Consider the following 12266-nt stretch of genomic DNA (forward strand, 5'->3'; position numbering starts at 1 on the left):
GATTTTTGTTTGTTTGTTTTGTTTGAAGGCTTTCCTTCACTCATGCAAATGTTTTGCTCCACAGCACATCTGATTACTCAATGCTGGTGCTGAATAAAAAAAAATTAAGTTCACAATACTTTGTGTATCACAACTCATAAGAGAACCCTTTACGTACGGTATTGTGACCCAAGTATCATGATAATGTTCTGTAGCGGGATCACTCACGATTCCCACCCTTAAATCGCCCAGTGAATTAGAAGAGCTTTTGTCACACATGCCAAGAATTTGAATGTGAAAAGAAATCATCTAGACTACGCTCCTAAACTGGACAACCTTGAACACATTTGTTAGGCTAGACACAATAGAGACACAAATGTGCATAAATAAGCAGCGATGTGAGCAATTATGACTAGTAAACCTGTTACTGAATAATTTGCGTGTAAAATCTGATCAATTTTGACAATGTTAATTCATTCAAATGACATAACTGACAACTCTCTCTATTTTGGCATGTGCAACTTTTCAATGATCTTATGGAAGTTTAATCCCACATTAAGCTCAATTAAGTCCTGCGCAATACCTCTTTAGTCCCGTTGACAGAATGACTTGAGCACTGTCTGTGCCTTTACATGACTACGGCTAAAGACTCTGCCCTTGGTAATGATGATCCTCAACCTGGGGCCCCCGTCTGAAGAAGGGAGGAAAATAAACGCCTCTCCTCTCCTAGACACATTCTCCATTCCTGACTCATACAAGTTGAGCCACTCATAGAAGGGGACATCACACTGATGGGTAAATCTGTGGTGTTTTAAAATACACCCCCAGGAGACTCACCAAATGAGACTCCAGTCTTATTCGTGGGTTCATATTTAAACATTTGCCAACAATAATTGGCCTTAACAACATACCTCCTCCAATAATGTTAACATGAACCAACACCACAATTTAAAACCAGTGAGTCGAGAGCTCAGTACTTTCACCTTTGCTCGAGGAGCAATCCACCCTGAAGTAAGGGGGAAGTTTTTAACATTATCAGTACTCACACAGCCATGTAAACATTGACTGTGATTGTACTGTACTAGAGAGGTGACCAAGCAATTGTCATCAACAGCTCTGGCTGAAGAATCATGCTGAAAACATTAAGTTTCTGTTTTCAACAAGCATCATGTCCACCAAAGAAAACATCTACTGTTAGAACTTAGTTTGGAGACAACAAAGCCTATGTTCATGAAAACAATGACAATTTACTGTAAGCTTCAATTGTTGCTAGGAAGAACTTTGGCTACCTTTATAGGCTTTTTGTAGTTTATAGGCTTTTTATTGGCAATAGAGTTACCGAGAATAATTCAATATCAATCATTTCAAAATCAAAAGCATTAAGATGACAATTTATAAAGTATAAGCCAGGCTTCATTCAACATCATGTAGGAAAATATGATCTTATTATCCAAGGCTGAAAGTTGTAAAATTACTAACTGTAAGAATCTCATGAATAAACGGTTCACTTACTAATACAAAAATAAATAAATAATACATGCATTAACAAAAAATAAATAAAACTACTGTGCTTTGTTGGGTAGTTTACTTCTTAATGTAATTACAAATTTTATGACTAAATCAGAATATGTTCACTTCTGAATTTTGATTAAAAATACAAACAAAAGCAACAAGGAACTTACTTCTTTAACATCAGCTTTATCATCTTATTTCTGCCTCGCTGAATAGTGAATCGTAAATAAGTGTATCAAGTGCAAATTAAGTTTCCTTAGATTAAACAGTAAAATAAACTAGTAAACTTTTATGTGAACATGTATAATTCGAAAGCAATAACTACATTACACAATAATACGTATCTGCTTGAATTTATTTTTTAATGTATGATGCTTGTTTTACAGCTACATGGGTACAATCAGTAAATTAGACATTTATGAAACATAAATTTATTACCGTTTCCTGGTATCTAACGTAAGCCATATGTAATCATGTAATCCACAAGTAAACTGTCATTTCATTAAATAGCCTATATGTAAAAATGCAATGGTTTCTAATTACAAACACTTGATTTTTCTAATCTTATTACGAAATCCAGACCACATAGTTGGTAGCCAACACCGCGTGTGTCCTCAAAGTCTGCTACAGTGTTACATTCAAGCATTCACGGATTCCACGATTCGAACGAGATAAAAATGTATAAGCGGTTACAATGAATAATCGTGCTTCCGAACGCGGTTGTCCTGTTACTAGAGCACAGCACGAAACATCACATTTCAGCACATGGTTGAAAGCCTTGTTTCCTATCACTTATCAAGAAGCCACTATTATATTTTTCACCTAATCAAAATGACCCGGCGAATTTAAATCGCATTCGTGCAACCAAGCCAACCAAACGTGCCCATCTAAGCGTGCCAACCAACCGTCCACCGAATGACAGTGCCCTCTTCATCTGAACAATGCAACACACCAGAACGATACGCTGAACGGTATGTAAACGGTGGGCTTCTCCGATTCAGCCAAATTCCGCGTTCCTCTGAACGCCACTGTCCAGGAAAAATTGCTCAGTAGTGCTTTGCTTCGCAAACACAAAGCCGTATCGCCAACGGTTCAGTTAGTGCAATTGTTTCCTGCGCAGAAATACATGTGTACACATCTTAGCGACACTTTAAGTGACTCTATTGTTAGCTGAGGTTGGAGCTAGCGCGGAGGCTACGGATTCATTTCAATGCAATGCATAAAAAGCTTCCCAGCGAGCGAGGTGTGAAAATGATAGGAAAACACAAACACAACTTACTTTCAAGTCCAATCACAGCACGGCGCCGAAAATCTCCTGGATTTGAAGTTGCGATCTGATTTCTCCCCTCACACTTCACAAACAGTGAGAGAAAAGCGCACGGCGTTTCGTTAGTGTGACTGTCTGAATCAACTAACGTAGTGCACGGCAAGTTGAAGTGTCAGATTACACGGGCTATTCTATTACCACAGAGCCATGCTTGCTGGTTGCTGACAAAATGTGTCCCAGAGTCGCGTAAAGCGCTCGCGCCTTTGGAAAACACCAGACGGCGCGCGCAGATGAACGGACTGGATTTACACGCGAGCGCCAGTTGTTTGCTGTTCGAATACTACAACATGTCGTTTGGCTTTATTTCATTGTCATTAAACCACGGTGACCACAATGCCTTTCTTTCCAGGCAGGTTACTGAAGAATACTTAGTAGTATGACTAAAGATATAACATGTATCAAATATGTAAAGTGCAATTATTGTTATAATGTACATTTTGCACTTACTAATCTTTAAGCATGTTAAGTAAATAAGAACTGCAGCAAAATGTGATCTTTATTTTCAAGCTCTAATTATGAGTAAACATCATATAAACAATTAATTAAGCATTACGTTTATATTGATGCATCTAGCAGACACATGCATATCGAATTTTATATTTGATCATTTTATACTTTTTCCTTTCTGCACTTCTAAAACATAAAAAAAATATAAAAATAAGCATATATTATTATAATATGCACATAGGCTAATAATAATGATAATAATAGTCACAATAATAATACGTTATACAAATCCATATTTTTTTGTATTTCACTTCAAATCTAAACGGTTCGAAGTTATCTGATAGAAATCTCCTCCCCAAACACAAGCAAACGCGCCCCCATGTGAGTCCTCCTACTTCCAGTGAATAAAAGGAACAGCTCGTTCCGTATTTTGCGATTCGCCGATGGAAAGCTCTGAATAACAAAGACATGTTTGAGAGCAGCAGCGCCAGGCTTGGCTGAGTGGTGACGTCAAGGAACAATGACTCTTCCAACAGTGCTGAGACAGAGCGCGCATCTACTGCCTCCTCTGCTCTCCTCTGCTGTCCTCTGACCGGGGGGAGGCCGCCGCGGCGCACCGCGTGCGTCTAGTAGTGCATCACACGCAGCGCCGCGCTGCCTCACACCACCGCAACAGAATTCCAGCATGTCCCTATGACTTCTGTCCTAAAATATGGAGATATGCAAATACTCTGTCAGAGATTTTACATATTTTCTTTTTTTTTTTCCTTACAGGAACAAAGCAAATTGCTCAATATCACAAGCGGTGTTAATATTTTTTATATAGGCATGTTTTCAAGCAGTTTATAAATCTGCAATGAAACTGTAAATTAATTTGTCAAAAAAATACAATCTACATCACTGTTTGCAAAATTAATGGAAAAAACTTGTTCAAAAGTTTTGTATGCTTGTTGAAAATAATTATGACGTCCCCCTCACCACCCCATTTCCCTTTAAACATTTCAATCCAATATAGTACAAAATAATTTTAATTGAAAGCCAACATTGAAATACATAAAACATAATATACAATGTATGTCGCAAGTGCAAATTTATTAATAAGTAGAAGTTGTGTGAATGTTTCAAACCAAACTGAGAGAAACTGCTTATATGATCTCACATCTGTCACCCGTTCAGTTATTTTTGTTATTCATATATTTATTAATATTTGTATAATTTTTTTGTTTTAATTTTAACTATAGTCAAAGTCTTTGTAACTTTGTTGTCTTGTAATTTTTTTATTTTTATGCATGTTTAAAGTTTTTGGTTTCAATTTGATATACTGCAGTAAATTAAGATAAATTAGTTCAATAAAGTTTTTAATGTTATTTTATACGTTTATCAGTTAATGTTTTTTATTGTTTTAAGTTAAGTTTTAGTTAACTATGCTGTACCCATTAACACGATCACTAATCAAATTATAAATCAGATATGAAAAATGACCTTTTCATATATGTCTATAAATCTACTTTCCCCTCAGGAGGATGGTGGTCGTATGATAGTGATTTAACCCCTAAAGCTCAACCGATGGTGTGACAATTGAAACCCCGTCAATTCACAGAACCCATTGCTTTGATTATAGGAACATTGTGACATATTTCTCAATAGGGCGTCCAATTTTTTTTCCCTGCCATCTGTCAGTTATATCCCAACAATCCTTGACCAGTGCTTTCAGAGAAAGTGTTTGACATCCTTAGCATCTGCACCGCACCACTGCTGACATTAATGCATGGGGCCCATTCTCTAAACACTTTTGTCTCAAGGACACTTGCTCCTGTACAGTTATCTAAGCTGGCAGGGATAAATCTAGCAGATGACATCACTGGTCACAGGCAGTCATTCATATTTATTTCTGTCCCGTTCTAGGAAGAAGAGTTCACGATCCGCCGAATGACAATTTAAGTGCTGCAGTCAATGTCAAAGCACCCTTTTTCTCACATTCAGATATTTTCCATTAGTTTTCCAGTTGCTGTTTTAACCACACTTCCTTTTCAATCCAGATTGGCTAGTTCAAATATCTTTTTGTTGACATGCACTTCTTCCTAAGGTCTCGAGGCACTTTGTCAAGGCCTGACTTTCAAAGTGATTTAACAGATGCTGTTTGAATTTGTCGATAGGATGACTGGTGCCTCAGATGGCTTTTGCAAAGATGGATATCCCTGTGTAACATCAGTATCAAAGCACGGCGTTAGTAATGCTGAGTACCACAGTGTCTATTGTGATATATCTTTTAAGCTGCTTATAATATCCTGTGTTCTGGGCCATTAATCATGTTTTTGTGAAGTCCTTCAGAGATGCCATGGTTCATGCGAACAAAATCACGAGCAGTCAATGAACAGCACACTTCAGTTCAAAGCTGGTTGTTGTAAGGGTTCTTAGTGTTCGTGGATAAGCCCTCAACTCTTACATTCTGAGACAATATGACCAGATGGCTGCCAAGAAGATGGATGGACTTTAGGTGGAGTGACTTCAGCTTGACTGAACCTCGGTATAATTTCATACACACAGATGCAAGAAATCAAGATAGAATTTATAAGGTCTAGGAACGTGCTGGACAGGGTTGCGCAAAATTCAGAACTGAAAAACAGGCTCCCTTTCAATTCATGAGTGTGAATTTATTTTTGTGAACTGGTCACATCCCACAGGAAGCTGAACTGGAATGACAGGAAGAGGAATTTACATAATCTATTATATATGTATATATACCCAGTCATAAGTCGCGTGGGTATATATGGCAATAGCCAACAATATATTGCATGGGTCAAAATTATCATTTTTTTCTTTTAAGATGAAAAATCATTAGGATTTTAAGTAAAGATTTTAAGTAAAAATCATGTTCTATGAAGATATTTTGTACATTTCCTATGAAAACTTAATTTTTGATTAGTAATATGCATTCCTAAGGACTTCATTTGGACAACTTTAAAAGGCAATTTTATGAATATTTAAGATTTTGTTGAACCCTCAGATTCCAGATTTTCTAATAATTGGCCAAATATTGTCCTATCATAAACCGTACATCAATGGAAAGCTTATTAATTCAGCTTTCAGATTATGCATACATCTTTATTATTATTATTATTATTACCCTTATAACTGCTTTTGTGGTATAGGGTCAAATATAATAAATGTATACAAATAAGAAAATATAAAATGAATTCTAAATAAAAAATGTAAAAACAACATTGTAAAATAAAAAAAGGATTAAACAAAATATAAATATAAATATTAAATATAAAATTAATCAACATATTAAATTAAGTGCAAATTTTAATGAAATACTGTATATAGAAGCACACACTTTCAAGTATTGTTTTTAAAGTTCTTCCAAAACTTTCAAACAAGGATCTGTCAGCATTCACAAGCTAAAATACAACGTTTGTCAATTAATTGAATTTCACATCATTTAAATTCTGCTTGCTTTTTACAATTCAGTGGCATTGAAATTTCAAAACCATGCACAATTCAGTTCTGGCAGGTGTCAATATGATTACATTATTAGCTACTTCCCTCTCAGATGAAAAGCCAAACGAAAGGACAAAAACAAAAAGACAGATAATTCGGACACATATCCCCATTTTACTGCACTTTTCGACCCAGACTGACATGAGCTGGCATTCCACGGAGCGCCACAGCTCAGCTTATTCCCTGACAATCACAGGGGAAATGATTGATGCTGCTGGGACTTCATAGCTACATGATGGAAGGAGAGTTTCAGTTCTGCTGACATAAGCTTTCACACACAGACTGAGCATTCACAGATTATTTACAGCTCCTTTACACAGCGCTCTATCGCCCTCACAGACCTCCTTAGAGGAAACACAAGCGACTGTGCCAAAGCACCATTAACTGGGTAGGTGTAAAGGATATTACAGAAGTGTAAAACAGACAAAGAGCGGAAATGCAGATCAAGGGCATATAAATGAGCGGCACTGAGACGTTACCGCAGCGCACAAAGATCAGCCCACATGAAGAAAGGCAGAGGTGCACAATGTATTTGACAACAAGACACAAGAGAAATCTGTTTAAGTACACTATTGATTCCCTTTAGAGTACAGCCACTGAGAGGAGAGGCGGGAGAGGGAGAAAAAGAGAGGGAGAGGGGGAGTAAAACAGATGCATCTGGTTCTCTGTTTGCAGAAGTGGAGGAGGAACTCACTCCGAGACTCTCTCTCCCTCTTTTATTTCTCAGAAAAATGTGAGCCACGGTGGATAAAGCAGACAGCCTGTACCCCATGCTGACTGGCCCGACTGGCTTTGGAGAGGGTAGAGGCAATCAATGTGAGCTCACAATAGAGCGAGAGCATTCAGAGATCTAACTGCTCCCTCAGGCCATGTAGGAAGGAAGAGAAAGGAGGAGAAAAGAGGATTGAGAGGAGGGGTATGGATGGACATAGAGACTAAGTTAAGGTTTATTTGGAACTTAATGAAGAGCCAACGCAGGACGTGGTTTATTTTGTTTGGATAGGACAGGCCCCTGGTTCGAATGGTGGAATGCACACATTATACTGAACCCTGAGAGTTTACAGATGCACACGACGCTAATTTTTAATTTAGCCAGTTTATAGTAGACATGCCTGTGTGTGTTGCTAAGTGTTTGAATTGCAAATCCACAAAAGAAAAAAAAATGAATTTATGCCACTCCCTAGAGGCTAATTTTAGCATTTGAACTTGGAACAGCAGACGAGCAGCAGAGAGAGTGAAGTTCACCGTTGTATTCGGTTTGAATGTTAATTATCCCCATTAGATAACATGAGACAAGTTGCTGGAAAATCAACTTACTCAGTGGCTCTCAGAGTAAATTAAGAGATGGCCAAATTCCCTCTTGATTCAATGCCTGCTGGACTTATTCCGGAAAAATTCATCTGCCAGCACTAGATTTTTTTGCCCAGTCTAGCTCCTCTGACCTCCAAACAAAAATAAAAAATAAATAAAAATACAATGCTTGCTCAAACTACACATTATTGTTCACCTTTAACAGAAGATGTTTTCTGCTCTTCAAGATGGCAATAATCAAATGATAGTGCTGGCGAAACTAAACAATTTTACATCGATCCACATAACCCATTTAAGTCTATTGATTGTTGGTTCTTAAATCAGACATTCTCTAATCTCTCAGATACGCCACATCTATGAGCAGCTTTTTAATATCGAAAGCTTTTCTAACAGCCTTTGACATTCGCTTCAAATCGGTCGGGAGTCAGTTTTAAGTTAAAATGTTAAAATTTTTATGCAGCGCATCAGAAGATAGCATGCATACATTTTTACCACAGTCGATGTGTGTTGGTAATTGTCAGCAAATGAGGAAAACGCAGTCTGATTTTGCGATTACAGAGTGTAGAACAAACAACAGAAAAGTGAAAATATAAAAGGGAGTTAAGGTTTAATTATGCTCTTTGCATGTTGCATAAACACAGCAACACTTACATCATATGATCACCAAATGAGTGCATAAGGATTTTCATTGCTGTGTAAAACAGTCTAAACTGCACTGCAGGAAAATGAGCCTCTTCCTCGGGAAATAAATGAGTCCTTGTCTGAGAATGACCAGCATTTTCTCAGAGCCTTTAGATGTGTATCGTATTACTGGAGAACTGGCATGAGCAGACAGGTTGAGACTGAGAAATACCTTCCTGTTCATGACATCATGTAGAGAACTTCAGAGGACAAGAGCTTTAGTTTAAGCATGCAGTGTCTGTATTTGTGATTCATAAGGGATATGAGAGGAGGGCCGTAGGCTACGTATACATGCTACTTTGATTTTGGATTTCCATCTCTCTCTCTCTGTGGTCACTGAGGCAGAGTGACACCTCTCTCTGTTTAGCCGGATGTGATAGACCTCTCTCAAGGTTTTATTCTCTCTTCTTAAACCTCTGAATAAAATGCCCATGAATATTTGAATAAATTGAATGTGTAGTACAGCTGTAATACTTTCAAAGAACTGCTAAGCTGTTACAAAGTGCTTCTTCTTTCTTTCATCATATTGTAGCTTGTCTAGGACACCAAGAGAGCCAATACTGACGCTGCTGTACCCTCAAAATGTGCACCGTGATCAAAATAAATAGCAGGATTGTGCAAAATTGTGCAGAGATTATGCATTTGAAGAATTGGCTCCTTTTCAAGTCATGTGTGTGTATTTGAATTGATGTGGCCACACCCCCTACAGGAATTTGAACTGGAATTGGAATTGGAATGACAGGTTGAGGAATTTACTGCATTGTAATTCAAACAATGCAATGATGGCAAAAGTGTTCTTTTTAGCAAAGGTATTTTATGGAATATCAAAAAAGGTATTTTAGAATACTTTTTATACCTTTTTGAAATAAAAGGTATTTTATGGAATGAAATTTAAGAAATATGAAAACATAAAAAGAATGCCAAAATTTCTATAGGTAGCAGTTTGAATCTCAGACAGACAGACAGACAGACAGACAGATAGATAGATATACAGATAGTCTTGAGAAGATTTGTGTTTCTAGTTAAAAGTTATTTGAATTTCTTTCCATTTCAATTCTGTTTAATGCAACCTCTTTAAATTGAAATTAAAATGCAACTTTTGTAATGCTATCTTAACTCAAATTCAGGAGTTTTATTTAGATTTTGAAGGGCGCACAACGCTGAACTCAAACTAAATCTGACTTTTGAATACTCTGAAAGACCTAACAACTGCAGACAAGTTCAGATACCATTAATACAAAACGTTAAAACAAAAGCGATAACCTTCAGACAGAAGTCCTGGACTGGGTCTCGTGAGTCCAGGCATGTTTCACAAGCACAACAAGTGGGCGCTTCAATTGAGCAATTAGAAGACGAGTGGCATGAAAACATGCTAATGAAGTTAATCCTTCAAAGAAGTGAAGGCTCTCAGGCACTGATGACAGGGATGCTAATGCCTCCCACTGACTAGGTTGGGGGAGAGGAGCTACACAAAAGACTGTTCTGCAGTCTTTGAGATTGTGTCATTGTGTGGGCTGAAATTAACTTGCACTCAATTCCCAATGAGGGTGGTCTTCCCTCTGTACACGGCTTGAAAATGAAAAAGGGAGCTGCCTAACAGATCCCACGTAAGCCGTAATAGATAAGTTGTGTAAGGCACAAGAGATATGACATGGTTTAAATATATTAATGCCATACCATTGTTCCATTTTGATTTTCTCCTGAAGAATATGTCTGGGTGCTAATTCATTCGTTATGACTGACCTGAAATTTCTAGGATGAGGCATTATATCATCATGTACTCTTAAGTGTTATTCCTAAAGCACTAGTTAACTGGGCAAATGGCACAGCAGTGGCATTTGATTGCTTTATAGAGTATCTATGACTCTTTCTGTAGCTAAACACCATGATTCCACTCTATGCGGCGGCTACACATTGATTAAACTGTTTGCTCATACATGTAAATGAAATGAGTAGGCCTCAAGTGCAGTTTAAATTGAATAATTTTATCATTAATAGTCAAAGCTTGCATCTAATGCTGAGTCAATGGTGCTAAAAGCTTGCCATTCTCATTAAGTCCATCCTAATTAACATTTTCTTTTAACCATAACATGCTCTCCCAACAGTTTCACCCCTTCAGTCTTTAAATCTGCCTCCAGGGCAATGCCATTTGGATTGTGCCATTGATACTACAGAAAAGACTGACATCTGCTGGCTAAGTGTCAGTAGCTAATGTGAGCAGGTTGAGGTTAGAAGAGAAACACTGCTTTCTGTTATAGATTTATGGTTGTGAAATTCAGTTGATGCTCGGTGTTTTTAAAGGAAGGTCATGTGCCTGGAGAAAGCTATCTGTTAACATTCCCATTCATCTTAATGGTAGCTGTTTGGCTGGTGCAGGACCTGGAGGTGGAAGTATGTGATTGGAAATCTGTCATCTTTGCTCATGGGACCACAGAAGTGTTTGATCCAATAACCTGAGCCACAGACGACATGTGACTTATCACTCTGGAGCTGCATTACAAAATTCATAATGATGCTGATTGGCTGATGGAAGCACAAAAATGTGCATAGCGTTCACTTCACTAAGAACCATTGCAAGATGTAAGCAGAATACTGTGAAACATAAGTGTATTTTGCACTTTAAAGAACCCCATAAAAATAGATGGATTGGGGGCTGGTGAAACAGTTACTAGTCTATAATGAAATATTAGCAATACATGTTTATTGCTATAAATGCAGTAAATACACTGCTAAATCTGAATGGTCGTCAACAGATAAATGGCATCGTTAAGATGCCTACCATTATTACAAGCTAAGAAAATATATCACCTAATGTTTGCTTTCCTCATTTATGCACTTTTGCTTTATGTTTAGAACAATTCAATTAATGTAAGCAAACTTATGTGTCATGCAGGAAATAATTTAAAGCAACTATTTTTGTACTACATTCTGTATATATATATATATATATATATATATATATATATATATATAGAGAGAGAGAGAGAGAGAGAGAGAGAGAGAGAGAGAGAGAGAGAGAGAGAGAGAGAGAGAGAGAGAGATACACACGCCCAAGATATGTCAGATGTGTGTTGAATAACATCCAGAATGTAACTTATTAACTCTCTTTGCTTCTCTAGGCAACAACATTAAGAATAAATAAACCTTCTTTGTCAAACAGTCAATAGAAGCATATGTGGTATGCAACGCTCATTCCTCAGTCATCGTTGTGAATTTAAAGGCGTTTCCCATCAACACTCTCATGGGAGCCGCAACTGTGCGATTCTAAAAAACTTTACACAGTCTGAGCTATGTCTAAACACTTCATAACGGGAGGTTAATCATTGCAATATCATTAGATATTCGTTCATGTGAAAAGACTTGAGCGAGGGGTTGCTCTCCACACCGCTGTCAACACTGTTTGCAATGTGTCACCAGGCAACAGCCGAAGCAAACAGCACACCTGGCAGTCCTAAAGTTTCAACAGGAAACCACACAGCACTTGGGAAAGCCCTCCCACTGCACA

At 37.5% G+C, this 12266-nt stretch overlaps 1 protein-coding gene across 6 annotated transcripts in view; it reads right to left on the reverse strand.

Annotated features, from left to right (window-relative positions):
- Window positions 1-3007, reverse strand: part of LOC127970778 (zinc finger MIZ domain-containing protein 1) — a 135817-nt gene extending 132810 nt beyond the window's left edge. For 4 of the 6 annotated variants that reach the window (XM_052573505.1, XM_052573509.1, XM_052573504.1 and 1 more), the window contains exon 1: window positions 2771-3005. The gene's annotated coding sequence lies outside the window, so the exon portion shown is untranslated. Of the gene's footprint in view, window positions 1-2770 lie in introns of all 6 variants that reach the window. The other 2 variants (XM_052573507.1, XM_052573508.1) reach the window with 2 other exon arrangements.
- Window positions 3008-12266: the final 9259 nt, after the last annotated feature.

The sequence above is a fragment of the Carassius gibelio genome, chromosome B13, assembly GCF_023724105.1.
Source record: "Carassius gibelio isolate Cgi1373 ecotype wild population from Czech Republic chromosome B13, carGib1.2-hapl.c, whole genome shotgun sequence".
In the NCBI taxonomy this organism is placed as follows: domain Eukaryota; kingdom Metazoa; phylum Chordata; class Actinopteri; order Cypriniformes; family Cyprinidae; genus Carassius; species Carassius gibelio.